General features: G+C 41.6%; 1 pseudogene; it reads left to right on the plus strand.

Annotated features, from left to right (window-relative positions):
• Positions 1 to 20,139, plus strand: part of LOC124032989 — a 67,085-nt pseudogene extending 46,946 nt beyond the window's left edge.
• Positions 20,140 to 20,691: the final 552 nt, after the last annotated feature.

Here is a 20,691-nt window from a genome sequence, read left to right on the forward strand (position 1 = left end):
CCCGACACTTGGGTTTTAGAGTATCTCATTTGCCCAGCTGAAAGATAAACAATTACGCTTTGTCATTTTAAAAATACCAAGATTGGGAGCTGAATGAAATTGCTTGGAAACCTGTCAGAAAAGAGCAACCTATGCATGAGAGAGAGGACAAATAAGACCTGGCTCTGAGTCATTATTATGTCTACAGTGTGCATTGTACTCATTAAAATATACCAGAACTTAAAATACGATTGGAAGAACTCATCTCAGTGACCTTTTAGAAAACAATTTTCAAAAAAAAAAAAAAAAAAAAAAAAAATGGCCGCCCTTCTTAGTCACAGTGAGTGTTTGCATGGAATACTGAAGTGATTTTACCTTGAGCAGCTCTACCTCTGAAATAATGGCCCAGATTAAACTGATAAAGCCATTGGTCTCTTTTTATGGCATAGCTTTTGAGTCAATTGGCACCCATTTCCTATATAGTGCACTATACAGGACAGAGGGTGCCATCTGTGACACAAACCTAGATATTTATTTACAGGAGGACACGCTTGGACTGGGATTCAATATCACTCGTCGTGAGCATGCCCTGAACTTCTGTGAGGGGCTCCTTCCTGTGGCCCTTATTCGCCCTAAATTCCTCGTCAATCTCACTCAAGTTGCCATTCCACCACTCTCTATCCCCGCCCTCTCTATCCCCGCCCTCTCTGTCACTGCCATTATTTTAATCCATGTCCATAAGCATATCGCCACTCTATCCTCATCAGATCAATGAGCGATTACAACAAATACACAAAATATCATATGTATATATATATATATCTATCCCTGTAAAACCCTACAAACTGTAACTAACAACAGGCTTTCTGATAATCTGATAAGCCAGGTCTTGGTAAAGGAGAGGTACACAGATTCAAGGCAAATGCTCAACGATGACTATCTCTTTATAAGATGCTCCTGGGTCAATTTAACACGGACCTGGACGGATCAAGAGTTTGTCTGGGTAAACAGTCTTGTGGGTTTGTCTTGTCAGCCTGATTAAATACAAAATGAAATTGGGTTGATTAACAAATATGAACGCATCAATATTACATGAGATTGAATCTATCCTTTGAGGGGGTTTTAGTTTAGAAAAAATACTTTGTCTCTGCATTCTGAATTGTAGCTGCTTCAGTTCATACAATGAAGTTATATACTGAGAGAACACAGTGATTCATAAAACTAAGCATTTTTGCAACACATATTTTACCTTTATTTAACTAGGCAAGTCAGTTAAGAACAAATTCTTATTTTCAATGACGGCCTAGGAACAGTGGGTTAACTGCCTGTTTAGGGGCAGAACGACATATTTGTACCTTGTCAGCTCGGGGATTTGAACTTGCAACCTTCCAGTTACTAGTCCAATGCTCTAACCACTAGGCTACCCTGCCACCCCACATAGTCATGATGCAAATCCACCATTTGCTAAAAATTACTAAAACAAAATAAATAATTTCACTCTGAAAATAATGAACCATCGCTACACAAAAATATGAAAAATATATTGTGACACATCTGAATGGATCCCAGCACATAGAAACATAGAAACAAATACCTTATTTATATGAAGATAGAGCAGGGCACTTCAGTGGCATTGTCAGGGCTGAATGTTGCTGCAGGGTGCTTGTGGTTCCCTAGTGAACTAAGGCAGATGTCACAAGAGACACCTGCTCTGCTTGGACTCTAGTCTCCTCCTCTACTCTGCTGCTTGTTTTGGTGTAGGGGGGTCGTTGCTTGCCCTACCCCAAAATAGACCCATCGCTCAACTAGCTGGGATTTATGGGTAGGAAACTCATTAAGTCACATTAAATCATTTTCATTATCTACAAACAAAATCAGCTGTTTTACCTATTGTATAGATCATAGCATTGACATGGCCCATTGGAGGGGGCCTTCACAATGTTTTTGGTGAATCAATACAAAATAATAATAGTGATGTGTTGATATAGAGAACCACATTATTGAAAGGCATGGACATAAACTAAGGAGCTTACTGTATCTTAACCAGTGTGCATGTCCACAGCCAGGCTGGTCTGGGTGGGGGTGCACTCTGAAAGACTTAATGGCAAGCCATCTGTTTGGATGTTTCATGGTGGGCTCACATCAACACCCACATGATTGACTGACAGTCGGCTAATCCAATCTCCGCTGTTCCTACTGTATGGCACGGGACAGACTTCCTGGTGTGCCAAAATTCATCATCATTATCACCACCTTGGGAGCAGCGCCGCACCTACCCAGGGAAGGGCATGGTGAGGTGTCCTTAGTACGTATGACTGGACTTATACTGCAGGAAGCTGCAGTATTTAATAATGCCTGTGTGTTTGTGAGAGAAAGAATAAACAAGCTGCCTGACCTACATTACTCTTCAGCTGAATGACAGATGTCATGCTGGTGTCTTTACTACTGTGTAGTAGATGATTAAAATGTTTTGGTTATCCAGATTTACAACCAGATGTGCTGTCCTCAGTTGCACTGTAGTATATCAATCTATCCAGTTATACAGCGGGAAATCTTAATCTGAAACTGAACCTGACCAGTATTTTTTTTTGCGATATACTGTAAGTAAAATGTGTTCAAAGACGTGTTCCATTGACCTTTTTCTGAAAAAATTGACTCACTTTTTGGTCTCAGAGTCTCTGAGTCGTGCGTAGCCACGCAGTCATGGGTGAACAGGGAGTACAGGAGGGGGCTGAGCACACACCTCTTTGGGGCCCCCGTGTTGGGGGTCAGCGTGGCGGAGGTGTTGTTGTCTACCCTCACCACCTGGAGTCGGCCCATCAGGAAGTGCAGGACCCAGTAGCACAGGGAGTAGTTCATACCCAGGGCCCTGAGCTTAGTGACAAACTTGGAGGGCACTATTGTGTTGAAAGCAGAGCTGTGGTCGATGAACAGCATTCTCATGTAGTTATTATTTTTGCCCAGGTGGAATAGGGCAGTGTGCAGTGCAATGGCGATTGTGTCGTCCGTGGAACTGTTGGAGTGGTATGCAAATTGTAGTGGGTCTAGGTGTCGGGGCAAGGTGGAGGTTATATGGTCCTGGTCTAGCCTCTTAAAGAACTTCATGATGGCAGAGGTGAGTGCTACGGGGTGATTGCCATTTAGTTCAATAACGTTAACTTGCTTGGGTACAGAAACAATGGCAGACATCTTGAAGATAGTGGGGACAACCAACTGGGATAAGGAGAGGTTGAATATGTTCGTAAATACTCCAGCCTGCTGGTGGGCGCATGCACTGAGGACGCTGCTTGGTATGCCGTCCAGGCCGGCAGCCTTACGAGGGTTAACACTCTTGAAAATTCGAATCACGTCGGCTACAGGAGCCCGCAGTCCTCATGAGCAGCAGGGTCCCGATGGTAGTTCTGTGTTGTTTTCATACAAGTGGGCGAAGAACGTTTGTCTGGAAGTAAGGCATTGGTGTCCACGATGTGGCTGGTTTTCCCTTTATAATCTGTGATTATCTGAAGTAGGGACTGGGGTTTGAAATAATTGTATTATAATAATAATCAAATAGTATCCTACATTTTTTCTCTGATATCTGGATATTCAAAATATACGTTTTTTAAAGTTATGTTTTTAACTTGAGGACTGCTGCGCAAGGGAGAGAGGCTAGTGCTCTATTGCTGCAGCAGTGGAGGAGTCGAGCTTGTAGCAGACACAAAATGATTTATCATCCTATATAACAGTACCTGTCTTGACTGGAGTAGCCTAGAGAACCTAGCTTGGCTAACTGAGGCTACATGCTACGCTTTCTCCCCAGCCCCATTCAGATAAAACAACAGCCTACCTTTTAATTCCGGAATTTTATTCCATCTTGCATTTCATTAGTGAACTCACACTCCACTTGCTACACATTAAGCCTCTTTGCCATTTTTTTACTTAGAATTTTTACCCCCTTTTTCTCCCCAATTTCGTGGTATCCAATTGTTAGTAGCTACTATCTTGTCTCATCGCTACAACTCCCGTACGGGCTCAGGAGAGACAAAGGTCGAAAACCATGCGTCCTCCGAAACACAACCCAACCAAGCCGCACTGCTTCTTAACACAGCACGCATCCAACCCGGAAGCCAGCCGCACCAATGTGTCAGAGGAAACACTGTGCACCTGGCGACCTGGTTAGTGCGCACTGCACCCGGTCCACCACAGGAGTCGCTAGTGTGCGATGAGACAAGGATATCCCTACCGGCCAAACCCTCCCTAACCCGGATGACGCTAGGCCAATTATGCGTCGCCCCATGGACCTCCCGGTCGCGGCCGACTGCGACAGAGCCTGGGCTCGAACCCAGAGTCTCTGGTGGCACAGCTAGCACTGCGATGCAGTGGCCTCTTTGCCATTTTTATTGGCCAACATAAAATAAATCTACACACATGAAGGCTACCAGTACTTTTATGGGACGCATGTCATAGAAACTACGTTGAAATGTTTGTTGTTTTATTAAATTAATAATTAGATGTAATAGTAATATCATGGTATATCCTTGCAGCATTACACATGGGATAAACAAACGTACAGTCAATAACACAATAGAAAGATCTATATACTGTGTGTACAAATGTAGTAAGATTAGGGAGGTAAGGCAATAAATAGGCCATAGTGGCAAAATAATTACAATTTAGCAATTAAACACTGGAGTGATAGATGTGCAGACGATGAATGTGCAAGTAGAGATACTGGGGTGCAAAGGAGCAACAAAAAAAATAACAATATGAGGATGAGGTAGTTGGGTGGGCTATTTACAGATGGGCTGTGTAGAGGTGCAATGGTCGGGAAGCTGCTCTGACAGCTGATGCTTAAAGTTACTGAGGGAGATATGAGTCTCCAGCTTCAGTGATTTTTACAATTCATTCCAGTCATTGTTGTATGGCATTGAAGCTCGTCTGGAGGTTTGTTAACACAGTCCAAAGAAGGACCAGAAGTATACAGAATGGTGTCATCTGCGTAGAGGTGGATCAGAGAATAACCAGCAGCAAGAGTGATATCATTGATGTATACAGAGAAAAGAGTCAGCCCGAGAATATAACCTTGTGGTACCCCCATACAGACTGCCAGAGGTCCGGACAACAGACCCTCTGATTTTACACAGTGAACTCTATCTGAGAAGTAGTTGGTGAACCAGGCGAGGCAGTCATTTGAAAAACCAAGGCCTTTGAGCGTGGCTGAGGTGCACCCATGACCAGCTCGGAAACCAGATTGCATAGCGGAGAAGGTATGGTGGGATTCAAAATGGTTGGTGATCGGTTTGTTAACTTGGCTTTCAAAGTCTTTAGAAATGCAGGTTATGATAGATATAGATCTGTAACAGTTTGGGTCTAGAGTGTCTCCCCCTTTGAAGAGGGGTATGACCACGGCAGCTTTCCAATCTTTGGGGATCTCAAGACAATACGAAATAGAGGTTGAACAGGCTAGTAATAGGGGTTGCAACAATTGCGGCGGGTAATTTTAGAAAGAGAGGGTACAGATTGTCGAGCCCACGTGATATGTAGGGTCCAGATTTCGTAGCTCTTTTAGAACATCAGCTATCTGGATCTATCAGTGGTGACAGTGTTTCCTAGCTCCAGTGCTTATTCTCCATGGACTTTACAGTGTCCCAGAACTTTTTGGAGTTTGTACTACAGGATGCAAATGTATGTTTGAAAAAGCTAGTCTTTGCTTTCCTAACTGCCTGTGTATATTGGTTCCTAACTTCCCTGAAAAGTTGCATATCACTGGGGCTATTTGATGCTAATACAGTACGCCACAGGATGTTTTTATACTGGTCAAGGGCAGTCAAGTCTGGAGTGAACCAGGGGCTATATATGTTCTTAGTTTTTTTTTCTTTATGAATGGGGCATGCTTATTTAAAATGGTGAGGAAAGCACTTTTAAAGAATAACCAAGCATCCTCTACTGACGGAATGAGGTCAATATCCTTCCAGGATACGTGAGCCAGGTCGATTAGAAAGGCCTGCTCGCTGAAGTGTTTTAGGGAGCGTTTGACATTGATGAGAGGTGGTTGTTTGACCTCGGACCCATTACAGACAGGCAATGAGGCAGTGATCGCTGAGATCCTGTATGAAGACAGCAGATGTGTATTTAGAAGGGCAGGTTGGTCAGGATGATATATATGAGGGTGCCCGTGTTTACGGATTTAGGGTTGTGCCTGGTAGGTTCCTTGATCATTTGTGTGAGATTGCGGGCATTGATACACCATAATAACAAAGCAAAAACGGGTTTTTATACATTTTTGCACATTTATAAAAAAATAACTGAAATATAATATTTACATAAGTATTTAGAACCTTACTCAGTACTTTGTTGAAGCACCTTTGGCAGCGATTACAGCCTCGAGTCTTCTTAGGTATGACGCTACAAGCATGGCAGACCTGGATTTGGGGAGCTACTCCCATTCTTCAAACTCTGCCAGGTTGGACGGGGAGAGTCGCTGCACAGCTATTTTCAGGTCTCTACAGAGATGTTTGATCGGGTTCAAGTCCGGGGTCTGGCTGGGCTAGTGAGGGACATTCAGAGACTTGTCCCAAAGCCACTCCTGCGTTGTCTTGCCTGTTTGCTTAGGGTCATTGTCCTGTTGGAAGGTGAACCTTCACCCCAGTCTGAGGTCCTGAGAGCTCTGGAGCAAGTTTTCATCAAGGATCTCTCTGTACTTTGCTCCGTTCATGTTTCCCTTGATCCTCCGTTCATGTCTCTCAGTCCCTGCAGCTGAAAAACATACCCACAGCATGATATGGCCACCACCAAGCATGGAATTCATGCCAAAGAGTTCAATTTTGGTTTCATCAGACCAGAGAATCTTGTCTATCATGGTTTGAGAGTCTTTAGGTCCCTTTAGGCAAACTCCAAGCGGGCTGTCATGTGCCTTTTACTGAGGAGTGGCTTCCGTCTGGCCACTCTACCATAAAGGCCTGATTGGTGGAGTGCTGCAAAGATGGCTGTCCTTCTGGAAGATTCTCCCATCTCCACAGAGGAACTCAGGAGCTCTACCAGAGTGACCATTGTGTTCTTGGTCACCTCCCTGACCAAGGCCCTTCTCCACCGATTGCTCAGTTTGGCCGGGCGGCCAGCTCTAAGAAGAGTCTTGATGGGTCCAATCTTCTTCTATTTAAGAATGTCCATTGTGTTCTTGGGGACCTTCAATGCTGCAGACATTTTTTGGTACCTTTCCCCAGATCTGTGCCTTGACACAATCCTGTGTCGGAGCTCTACAGACAATTCCTTCGACCTCATGGCTTGGTTTTTGCTCTGACATGAACTGTCAACTGTGGGGCCTTATATAGACAGGTGTGTGCCTTTCCAAATAATGTCCAATCAATTAAATTTACAATAGGTGGACCCCAATCAAGTTGCAGAATCATCTCAAGGATGATCAATGGAAACCGGATGCACCTGATCTCAATTTTGAATCTCACAGCAAAGGGTCTGAATACAAATTAATAAGTTATTTCAGTTTTTTATTTGTAATACATTTGCAAACATTTATATAAAGCTGTTCTTGCTTTGTCATTATGGGGTATTGTGTGTAGATTGATAAGAATGTATAAATTTTTTGTCAATTTTAGAATAAGGCTGTAACGTAACAAAATGTGGGGACAAATCAAGGGCCCTGAATACTTTCCGAATGCACTGTAGTATTGTATAGTTCTCAATATCAGGGAGGGTAATCTATATTGGAAATGTATTTGTCTCTACAGGAGTTGTCTTGGCACAATAGCGCTGCATGCTAGTTATCTCAGGTACAGTATACTGGATGTCATGTCAGTATAATCTTATTATCTACCACAGCTGAGGGTCATTTGTTGAAATATACAGTGTAAACCACCAGGCTACCACCAGGCTTTAGGCTACCTCATGGTTTCTGGAGTGGTATAAGCATGAGAAAGTGCCCCAGTCAAAGTGTTGTGTAATTTATGTGGCAGGTAAATAATGATTTAATTATAAGGCCTCCCTTTTATGGTTCCTGAAATGTTCATCAGAGTTTGCAGAGCGTGAAGATTGACCCGCCCCGCCTCCTCCTTCAGATACACCCACTCATTGGCTGTGTCTCAAATGACACCATATTTCCAGTGCACTACTTTTGAACAGTGCCCATAGAGCTCTGGGTAACATTAGTGCTCTATATAGGAAATAGGTTGCCAGTTGGGATGCAGACACTGCTTATCTCCTCTAAACTAGCTCAAAACACCCTATAGACTAGAGTAGCTTACAAGGTTTATGTTACAAATACTTGTATATGTTATGCAGTGACTTCTTGGTTAGCTTACATGCCCTTTACAAGTCATTAAATTCTAGCGAAAGAACGTTTGAGCAGTTTGCCAACCCACTCAGAGAAGAAAGAAGTTGAATGATTGAACTAGTGGGTAAAGAACACAGCTAGCTTATGTTGTGCACAGCTCTAGTCCCACCATAACTAAATCAGTCAATCAATATGTCCAAAATTGCACCCTATTCCATATGTAGTGCACTACTTTTGACCAGGGCCTATAGGGTACACCATTATTAATATCTATTGCGAAATCACAGAAACCATTTCATCTTTCAGACCCTGATTTCCAAAGTCGATATTAAGAAACAAAACTGTACACAATCCTACAAAGAAACTGTTTGTTTGCATGCTAAGGAACTGTTAACTTTTTCAATGCAATATCTGATGCACCTTCCCCTCTTTATGAATGAACAACAATTACACCATGTTTATATTACTTTTAAAATTGCCGCAATCTGTCCCGCAATCCCATCCGTTTATATATTTTTATTTAATGAATATCATCAGCATTTTCTTCAAAAGAGCCCCACTGTATTGTAATAAAGCACTATCGGTGAGTCCCATGGGGAGGTTGTTATCTGAAGAGGCCCAGCTTGTATTGCCGCCAAGGGTTCCATTTTTCCCAGCGGCTCAGAGCAAGGTCTCTGTCTTTGTTCAAATGTGTCCAGCCAAAACTCATAAAGCATTCCTCAAATGGGAAGTTTATGCTTTCATATCCATCAACAGATTCAATATTTGGTTGCTAGGGGAACACCCAGCCACTGCATGCTCTTGAGGTTGTGAGGTTGCAGGATATGCATTGGAAGCATCCCAGGGACTCAGAATGGACACAGAGATATAGTGTCAGATGTGATAGAACAATCAAAAGATTTAATAGCAATACAGTGGCAATAAGTGCACTTGCAATGCATGTGACAGAGACTAACTGCATTTCAGATGGAGTAGAATTGTATTGAAAAGAAAGCATTGACATACGTTGTTGATTGTTGGACGAGATAACAATTTGGAATGGAGAAATCAGCAGTGACATGATTCTCAAACTCATTAAAATGAATGAGGACCACTAGATTGAGTCAAACGTGTTTACCTGTAGCCAATGGGAGAACAACATTTATTGAATGTGTGAGAAGAATGGGGAGTTGAAATGAAATATTGGCATTTGTGGCCCATGATAGACACTGCAATGCTAACTTTATTGCCACCAGGAATTTCATTTTCATTCACAGATATTAACCCCCTTTGCTGTTCTAGAATTAAATGAAAGGAGGGTGATTCAATCACGTTTCACAGTGAGACATTGATATGTCTTCCTTTACTCTGAGTGTTTCAGAGGGCAGTCAAGTCTATGACAATACAGATTGAGATTTATATTGAGTGTGAACGGTGAACACACATTTTCCTCGTTGTCTACTTCCTCTTTTAGATCTCAATACCAGTTTTACAACAGATGTCCTGTCACGCCCTGACCTTAGATATCTCTGTTTTTCTATATATTTTGGTTAGGTCAGGATGTGACTAGGGTGGGTACTCTAGTTGTTGTATGTCTAGGGTTTTTGTCATTTAGGGTTTTTGTATGTCTATGTTGGCCTGACATGGTTTCCAATCAGAGACAGCTGTTTATCGTTGTCTCTGATTGGGGGGTCATATTTAGGTAGCCATTTCACCATTGTTAGTTGTGGGATCTTGTTTATGTTTAGTTGCCTGTCAGCACTAGTTTGTATAGCTTCACGTTTCGTTTGGTTGTTTGTTGTTTTTGTTCATTCATTAAAAAAGAGAATGTACGCACACCACGCTGTGCCTTGGTCCGATCCTTATGACGAACGTGACATGTCCTCTGATGGTGGTTTTCTATTATTTATGTCTGCTCTCAATCATTCCAATTATGACTAAATCTCGCAGACCCTAACATACAATCTAATTATTCCCTCCTCCAATAGACCATGTTTATGGTTTTATAAGGAATTTATAGTCTCTGTCATTTACTTTTTAATCGCGTACTCCAGTGAGGTAATATTTCACTCAGTCTTGTGTTGATTCACCCATATATCTTCGATCTACAGGGGTGTATGTTAATTTGTGTTTTATGTCTAAGCCCTTCCAGTAGATTTATGAATGCCAGAACATGGAATAAATCAGTATCGATGGTGTACTATGCCGTAATAACAACATATTGAACTCAAATGCTTTTGTATTTCAATAAAGTAAATCAAGTAATAAACATTGGATAAATTATGGTTTCTAATGGGAAACATAAGTCAAACTCAAATGAATGTTTGGCTAAATACAACTAAATCAATGAAGTCAATGGTGCAGGAAAAGAAAAATGGAATGACTAATCCATCTGGGCAACACTTCCTAAGTTACGCACCTCTCTCAATAGGTAACACAGTAATACATAGGTTTCCAGGCTTGTCTGTGTGGGACGGTAACGAAATAAAAGCCCTTCAACAGTTGAGGGGCTATGTTGTATTTCAACCCTCATACTATTCTTTATATAGTGCACAGATTTAGGCCCTGGTACCTAATATATACAGTGCCTTCAGAAAGTATTCACACCCCTTGACTTTTTCCACATTTTGCTGTGTTACAGCCTGATTTTAAAATGGGGTTACATTGTCATTAGTTGTCACTGGCCTACACACAAAACCACGTAATGTCAAAGTGGAATTATGTTTTTCAAAGGTTTTAGAAATTAATACAAAAAATGTTGTCAGAAATGTCTTGAGTCAATAAGTATTCAACCCCTAAATAAGTTCAGGAGTAAAACTGTGTTTAACAAATCACATATGTTGCATGGACTCTGTTCAATAATAGTGTTTAACATTATTTTAGCATCTCATCTCTCTACCCCACACATACAATTATCTGTAAGGTCCCTCAGTCGAGCAGTGAATTTCAAACACAGATTCAACCACAAAGACCAGGGAGGTTTTCCAATGCTTTGCAAAGAAGGGCACCTATTGGTAGATGGATAAAAAAAAGCATGGTGAAGTTATGAATTACTGTCACGTTCTGACCATCGTTCTTGTGTGTTTTCCTTGTTTTAGTGTTGGTCAGGACGTGAGCTGGGTGGGCATTCTATGTTGTGTGTCTGGTTTGTCTATTTCTATGTTTGGCCTGATATGGTTCTCAATCAGAGGCAGGTGTTAGTCATTGTCTCTGATTGGGAACCATATTTAGGTAGCCTGTTTTGTGTTGGGTTTTGTGGGTGATTGTTCCTGTCTGTGTGTTTGTGGCACCAGATAGGACTGTTTTGGTTTTTTCACGTTTCTTGTTTTGTATATTGTTGTATTTTCATCTTTATTAAAGATGTACAAAACTAACCACGCTGCATTTTGGTCCGCTTCTCTTTCACCAGAAGAAAACCGTTACAATTACACTTTTGATGGTGTATCAAAACACCCAGTCACTACAAAAACCTTTCAGGGATTTCACCATGAGGTAATGGTGACCTTAAAAAAAGTTACAACGTTTAATGGATAGATGGATACACAACATTGTAGTTACTCCACAAAACGAACCTAAATACAAAGTATTACGTTTGGGGCAAATCCAAGACAACACATTACTGAGTACCAGTCTCCATATTTTCAAGCATAGTAGTGGCTGCATCATGTTATGTGTATGTTTGTAATCGTTAAGGACTGGGGAGTTTTTCAGGATGAAAAATAAATGCAATGTAGCTAAGCACAGGCAAAATCCTAGAGGAAAACCTGGTTCAGTCTGCTTTCCACCAGACACTGGGAGATTAATTCAACTTTCAGCAGGACAATAACCTAAAACACAAGGCCAAATCTACACTGGAGTTGCTTATCAAGAAGACGAGTTCCAGTTTTGACTTAAATCTACTTGACAGTCTATGGCAAGACTTGAAAATGGTTGTCTAGCAACGATCAACAATCAATTTGACAGAGCTTCAAGAATTTAAAATAATAATGGACAAATATTGTACAATCCAGGACCCCGATTTATAAAACACTTCTTATGCAACAACTTAAGAAGCTGCTTAAGAAAAAAAAGAAGTTCATAAGATAATTCGTAAGTGAACTTCTTCAACAATTAATTAAGATTGAATGATTTTCTTATGAACTCCTCAAATAACTTTTTACATATCTTCTTAATAAACCAATTAGGCACATTTGGGAAGTCTTGATACAAAATCTTGAACATAAAGGCAATGGCTCATTGGATCAGTCTAAAAGGTTGCCTACACTGCTGTCATCTAGTGGGCTGGAATAATACATTATGACCTTTCTCTTGCATTTCAAGGATGATGGTACAAAAAAATATAAAAAACACATGTTTATTTCTTTGTGTTATCTTTTACCAGATCTAAATGTGTTATTCTCCTACATTAATTTCCACAAACTTAAAAGTGTTTCCTTTCAAATGGTATCAAGAATATGCATATCCTTGCTTCAGGACCTGAGCTACAGGCAGTTAGATTTGGACCCTTAAGACGTTTTAAGATATTTGTTGCTATCTAGCTAGCAATGGCAATCATGTTAGCACAATTCCAACTGAGATTGCTGTTCTAAAACATGATCTTGGGTTTAAAATAATAAATACTGAAACTTTCAGATGAAGTTTGTGAGTGAATTAAACATGTTAATTTACTTTCATGAGCTTTTTCTCTCCACTGCCCTACGTTTAAGACAAGGGTTTAGCTATCTTGGAATTTACAAACATTTCCAAGAACTTAATTTTCAAGAATCAAATTCCACTATTTGCTTAAGGAAAAACATAAGAAATAGCACAAGAGAATTTCCAATAACCTTTATGAGAAATAGCAACTTTGCTATATTTAATTAACTTTCTTCTTAAGTCTATAGTTAAGGAAAAAATGTCAGTTAAGAAGAAATTTCTTCTTAAGAAGGTTTGTGAATCTGGCCCCGGGTTTGCAAAGCTGTTAGAGACTTACCCAGAAAGACTCACAGCTGTGATCACTGTCAAAGGTGATCTGGTCTATATTAAAGGGCACATCATGTAATATAATAGGCTTTTAAAAATTCAATAATCGTGCACAATTCCTACTTAAAACAACAAGGGGACGCAAAAGGAATGACCCAGGGAAAAGATGACCATTTAGGACACAACCCACATAAATGGTGAAAAGAGACTCAGCACATTGCGATCTACTGTATGCTCCCATCATGTGATTTAGTGGTGACAGCGTTTCAACCACTCAGGTCTTCATGACGTCTCTACAAACCAAGGTACAGTGCATTTGGAAAGTATTCAGACCCCTTGACTTTTTTCACATTTTGTTACGTTACAGCCTTATTCTAAAATGTAATAAAATGTTTTTTCCCCTCATTAATGAGAAGAGAATGGTCGTGGACAGGCAAAAGGTCAAGGAGGTACAGAGTGACAGAAAGGCTTGAGGTCAAGGCTGGCAGAATGGTCTGGCAGGCGAGTACAGAGTCCAGAAAGGCTCGTGGTCAAGGCCGGCAGAACAGTCTGGCAGGCGGGTACAGAGTCCAGAACAGGCAAGGGTCAAAACTGGGAGGACTAGAAAAAAGAGAATAGCAAAGGCAGGAGTACGGGGAAAACTACTGGTTGACTTGGAACATACAAGACGAACAGGCACAGAGATACAGGAAACACAGGGATAAATACACTGGGGAAAACAAGCGACACCTGAAGGGGGTGGAGACAATAACGAGGACAGGTGATGAAACTGATCCGGTGTGACAGTTACAACCTTATTCTAAAATGGATTAAATGGTTGTTGTTTTTTTCAATCCACACATAATACCCAATAATGACAAAGCAAAAACATGTTTTTATTTTTGTATTTGCAAATGTATTAAAAATAAAAACCTACATAAGCATTCAAACCCTTTACTCACTACTTTACTCACTACTTTACTCACTACTTTACTCACTACTTTACTCACTACTTTACTCACTACCTTCTGTGACTCTACAAGCTTGGCACACCTTTATTCATTCTTCTCTGCAGATCCTCTCAAGCTCTGTCAGGTTGGAAGAGGAGCCATTCTGCACAGCTATTTTCAGATCCCTCTAGAGATGTTTGATCAGGTTCCAGTCCTTTTTCTCAATCCTGACGAGTCTCCCAGTCCCTGCCGCTGAAAAACATCCCCACAGCATGATGCTGCCACTACCATGCTTTACTGTAGGGATTGTGCCAGGTTACCTCCAGACATGACGCTTGGCATTCACTCCAAGTGGGCTGTCATGTGCCTTTTACTGAGGAGTGGCTTCCATCTGGCCATTCTACCATAAAGGCCTGATTGGTGGAGTGCTGCAGATATGGTTGTCCTTCTGGAAAGTTCTCCCATCTCCACAGAGGAGCTCTGGAGCTCTGTCAGAATGACCATTGGGTTCTTGGTCACCTCATTTTCTCAGTTAGGCCAGGTGGCCAGATCAAGGAAGAGTCTTGGTGGTTCCAAACTTATTCCATTTAGGAATGATGGAGGCCACTGTGTTCTTGGGGACCTTCAATGTTGCAGACATTTTTGGTACCCTTCCCCAGATCTGTGCCTTGACACAGTTCTGTGTCGGCGCTCTACAGACAATTCCTTCGACCTCATGGCTTGGTTTTTGCTCTGACATGAACTGCCAACTGTGGGACCTTATATAGACATGTGTGAGCCTTTCCAAATATTGTCCAATAAATTGAATTTACCAAAGGTGGACTCCAATCAAGTTGCAGAAACATCTCAAGGATGATCAATTGAAATAGGATGCACCTGAGCTCAATTACGAGTCTCATAGCAAAGGGTCTGAATACTTATGTAAATAACGTGTTTCTGTTTTTTATGGGGCATTGTGTGTAGATTGATTTTTTTAAATGATTTAATACATTTTAGAATAAGGCTGTAACGTAACAAAATGTAGAAAAGTCAAGGGGTCTGAATACTTTCCGAATGCAATCTAGATGCATAAAGAACCAGTCTAAAGTGAGCTAAACCGGGGCAGTCCCGTTACTTCTCTTATATACTGCTTACACAGACAAGTAATATTTGCATTATTTAGCTTATTCATCATTCATCATTTATTCATCAGTAATGTTTGGTTCATGCATGTGACCGACCAATACCTCACGTGGCTTCTTCTCTCCAAGCCGAGACCTTGAAACTGAAATATCCCTTTTGTTCTCAAAACAAAGTTTTGGCCATACTGCCAAATTGCTCTACTGATAGTGATGATTCCTCCCAGGAACGTTCAATCAGTCACTTTCATGAACACAGAAATTGGTTATTAGAAAAGCACAAACTTATAACACAGAAATTGGTTATGAAAAAAGCACAAACATAACATTTTCCATCATAAGGGTTAGTGTTATAAAGTTAAATACAAAATCTTGGTCTAGAGCAGGGTTAGAATACTACTGAGCTTATTTTTCAGACTTGACAATCAACATGGATCGCTCCTACAGACAGTGACTCACGTGGCCGTGGCTTGCTATATGAAGCAGGCAGACAGGCATCGAGGCTTTCAGTTGCTGTTCGATTGAACATTAAAATGGGCAAAATGAGTGACCTAAGCGACTTCGAGCGTGGTATGATCGTCAGTGCCAGGCACGCCAGATTCAGTAATTCTCTGTCTCTCTCTGGCTTTTTACGCATGACAGTGTCTAGGGTTTACAGAGAATGGTGCGACAAACCAAAAATATCCAGTCAGCGGCAGCCCTGCAGGCAAAAACAAAAGCTTGTTGGTTGATGAGAGAGGTCGAAGGAGAATGGCAATAATCGTGCAAGCTAACAGGCAGGCTACAAAGAGACTAATAACCTGTAGAGTACAACAGTTTTAAAACATTTTTATTTATTTAACTAGGCAAGTCAGTTAAGAACAAATTCTTATTTACAATTTTATATTTTACCTTTATTTAACTAGGCAAGTCAGTTAAGAACAAATTCTTATTTTCAATGACGGCCTAGGAACAGTGGGTTAACTGCCTGTTCAGGGGTAGAACGACAGATTTGTACCTTGTCAGCTCAGGGTTTTGAACTTGCAACCTTCCGGTTACTAGACCAACGCTCAAACCACTAGGCTACCCTGCCTAATGACTGCCTACCTCGGCCAAACCCGGGCAACACTGGGCCAATTGTGCACCGCCCTATGAGACTCCAAATCACGATGTGATTCAGCCTGGATTGGCTTCCAACAGTGGTGTGCATAACGGCATCTCAGAATGCACAATTCCTCTATTCTTGTCACGGATGGGCTATTGTATCAGAAGATCACACCGGGTTCTACTCCTAACAGCTAAAAGCAAGAATAAGTGTCTCCAGTCGGCACGCAATCACCAACACTGCACAATTGAGGAGTGGAAAAACATTGCCTGGAACATGACAGTGAGTTCAGTCTACTTGACCGTCCTGCGCAGTCCCCAAACCTCAACCCAATAGAGCATCTTTGGGACGAGATGGAACGTGCTGTTCGCAGCATGAATGCACCGCCATCCAATCTGCAAGAACTGCGTGATGCCATCGCAGCAGTATGGACCAACATCCCTGTGGAACGTTTCCAATACCATGTAAAAATGCCCTGAAGAGTTCAGGCTGTTCTGAAGGCAAAGGGGGGTCTGACCTAGTAGTTGATGGGTAAACCTAAATAAACTGGTCGGTGAGTGTATATCAAGATGAAATGACATCTTGAGCAAAGTTTGCAAGGAAGAGGCGAGCGAATAACCATTTTAAACTCAACACAGATTTACTCAAAAAGCAAAGAAGACCAAGGCACTCTTCATACTGTATATTTAGTTTAAGATGCCTTTATTGTTATGGCATGTTCAGTAGAACACGTTTTTGTTCTATTGAAGGCATTTAAAAATACACTAACCTTAAATAAAAGATCCCAGAAATGTTCCATATGCACAAAAAGCTTATTTCTCTCAAATGTTGTTTACATCCCTGTTAGTGAGCATTTCTCCTTAGTCAAGATAATCCATCCATCCGACTAGGTGTGGCATATCAGGAAAGCGTATACTTAAACAGAGACTCAGTGATATGGCGTGACCTCAAGCAGTAGTGTGAGATGTTGCAAAGTGGAAGCAGAGCATATGGCTGCACTTGTCAGCAGCCATACAGACACTGGTAAGCATCTGCACATGTGCACAGGAGTCTTTCCTCATTCTCCTGCAGCATGATAGTTGTGTGACAGACGTTAGTAATTGTGTGATTATGTGGCTCTTTTTCTTCCTTTGCATCCTCTCCTCCAGATATTCTCCTCCAATCCGTTTTGAGAAGGAAGTGAAGAGAGATGAGGTGAGGAATCAAAGAAAGACAAATTGAGAAAGAGCCTATCCCTGGCTCCCGAATCAAACCCCTAGACTTACACCCTATGCACTTGTAGACTTGAGCGGGTTGGATAGGTGTAAGAAATATGGTGACAATTTTACCTGGCCTATCAGAGGGTAAGAGGGAGCTACTGTAGCCCAGAGTATGTGAGTGTGCTAATGCCTAAGGACTAGGATTTTCTACATGTCAGAGAGGTATGTTTGGGGTGGCAGGGTAGCCTAGTGGTTAGACTAGTTGGACTAGTAACCAGAAGGTTGAAAGTTCAAACCCCTGAGCTGACAAGGTACAAATCTGTTGTTCTGCCCCTGAACAGGCAGTTAACCTGCTGTTCCTAGGCCTTCATTGAAAATAAGAATTTGTTCTTGACTGACTTGTCTAGTTAAAAAACTAAAAATGTTTGTTCTTACATAATATATTTCTATCTGAACGTTCCAAAACGTTGGGTCCTGCTGAATGCGCCCATAATCTACTTGTAACCTGTGTGTTTTCTTTCTGCATACTTCTGTGCCTCTGTCTCCTCCTCTTCCACTCTGCTCCTGTTCACCAGGATGTAGGGGTTCTGCCATGCTCTGCCATGCTCTGATGCTCTGAAATTCCCTTGACCCGCCTGATGTCCTCAGTGGCCACCAACCCTCCAAGATACATGACAAGATACATGACTTTACATGACCTTATCTACAGCTACTGTTATTGTCATCGTTCAATCTAATCTGCTGAGAAACTGTGCTTGCCATATTATCCATGGTGCAGTGAGATAGACAGATGCACTACATACATAAGTACTGCAAACACTTCAAGAGCGAAGAGAGCAGCTGTGCCTGGACTTTGCCTTCTCACTCTTCAAGTCCCCCTTCCGAGACTGGCTGGCTGTTGAGGGAAAGTAAATCCCTTTGGGGATTTGTGAGTTGGCTGTAAAGTCCTGCATTATATTCCACCACAAGTGTACTGCTGTAGTACTGAGCTATGCCTATGCCATGTCATGGAGGGAAGGGAGATAGGAAAAAAGTGACATAATATAGCAAAAAGCATACTGTAGCGTAAGACAATGGGTGGGAAGCTCAAAAGCCAGACAAGCCAGGGTATGAATTGATTTACACATGGATGAAGTGATAATAGCTACATAGGAGCTCACTGTGTGATCGGGAAGGTAAGTGAATGTGCAGTTTACACATTTTCTTTGCTATTTCGAATCGTAGAAACATTGAAGACATGTATTTTAACGTTGTCGAAATATTGACTAGGTAGTCAAAAGTAGACTGAAGTAATGCACTCATCTTTTTTTGCAGTGAAGATCAACTTTGATTACATAGCGGCAGTGGTGTAAAGTACTTAAGTAAAAATACTTTAAAGGTCTACTTAAGGAGTTTTTTGGGGGTACCTGTACTTTACTATTGATGTTTTTGACAACTTTTACTTTTACTTCACTACATTCCTAAAGGAATGAATTAATATACATTTTAGTCCATTTATTTTCCCTGTCACCAAAAAGTACTTGTTACATTTTGAATGCTTAGCAGGACAGGAAAATGGTTGAATTCAAGATAACATCCCTGGTCATCCTTACTGCCTCTGATATGTCAGACTCACTAAACACACATGCTTAATTTGTGTGCCCCTGACAATCTGTAAATAAATAAACTAGAAAATAGTGCCGTCTGGTTTGCTTAATATAAGGAATTTGAAAGGATTTATACTTGCACTTTTGAAGTATTTTTTAGCAATTACATGTACTTTCATACTTAAGTATATTTTAAACCAAATACTATGAGACTTTTACTCAAGTAGTATTTTACTGGGTGACTTTCACTCAAGTATGACAATTGGGTATTATTCCACCATTGCATAGGGGGGATAAAAAAATAACCTAATTTTGGCAGTAATGCAGCAAACAAAATGCATTTAGGCCTACTTTTCCTACTTGTAAAGGAAATCCATCAGGGGGAACCTCTCAGTGACAGTGTTGTGGAAGTCTTCTTTATTCCATTTTAGTTTAAAAAGTCTCTCCGTCTCAATTGAAATGAGGGCCAAGGATGACGCAGTTTTACTTCCCCAACACTCCTATTAAATGATCCGCCAAAGGCACAGCTCGTTTGTCATCGCTCACATCCTCAAATCCCAAAAACGCTTCCTTGATGCAACATCACAGAGATCAGCATTCAGTTCAGCATTCAACACTATTGTTCCCTCCAAGCTCAGAGCCCTGGGACTGGACAGCACCCTCTGCAACTAGATCCAGTGGTGTAATCATTAGTCCAAACAGTAACAAAATGGAACATTTTCCAACTAAAACTTGAGTTTCTATTGGACAAATTCAGGTAGGTCCCTCACTGTTTCGTTCTGTTTGCTTTCTTTTAAGAAACATTTTGCAACAGAATCAGCTAAATGAATACGCACCTGGACTTTCTGACTGGCGGACCACAGGATGTGAGGATTGGCAACAACACCTCCTCCACACCGACTCTTAACATAGGAGTCCCCCAGGGGTCTGTCCTCAGCCCTATGCTATACTCCCTGTTCACCCACGACTGCATGGCTTTGCACGTTACCAATGCCATCATCAAGTTTGCTGACGACACTACGGTTGTAGGCCTATAGGGAGTAGGTAAGTGAACTGGCATTGTGGTGCAAGGACAACAATCTCTCCCTCAACATCACCAAAACAAAGGAGTTGATCGTTGACTTCAGGAAGCAGAGGAGTAAACATGCCCCTATCCACGTCAACGGACCTGCAGTTTGAGTGTCAGCAGTTTAAGTTCCTCAGCGTCTACATCACCGAGGACTTAACACGGACCAACAACACCACCACTCTTGTCAAGAGGGTGCAACAGCAACTCTACTTCCTAAGGCGGCTGAAGAAATTTGGCCTTCCACCCCGGGTCCTCTCAAAATACTATCACTGCACCATCAAGAGCTGGTTGCATCACTGGTTGCATCACAGCTTGGTACGGGAATTGCTCCTCCGGCGGGTGATGAAGATGGCCCAGTACATCACTGGGATCGTGCTCCCACCCATCCAGTACATCTACTCCAAACGATGCCTGACGAAGATGCCTGTCGAAGGCCTGCAGTACCCCACGCACCCCAGCCACTATATCGGAGCATGTGGTCTGATACCAACAGTCTCAGAGACCGTTTCTATCTAGAAAC

Source organism: Oncorhynchus gorbuscha, linkage group LG04 (genome assembly GCF_021184085.1).
Source record: "Oncorhynchus gorbuscha isolate QuinsamMale2020 ecotype Even-year linkage group LG04, OgorEven_v1.0, whole genome shotgun sequence".
NCBI lineage: Eukaryota > Metazoa > Chordata > Actinopteri > Salmoniformes > Salmonidae > Oncorhynchus > Oncorhynchus gorbuscha.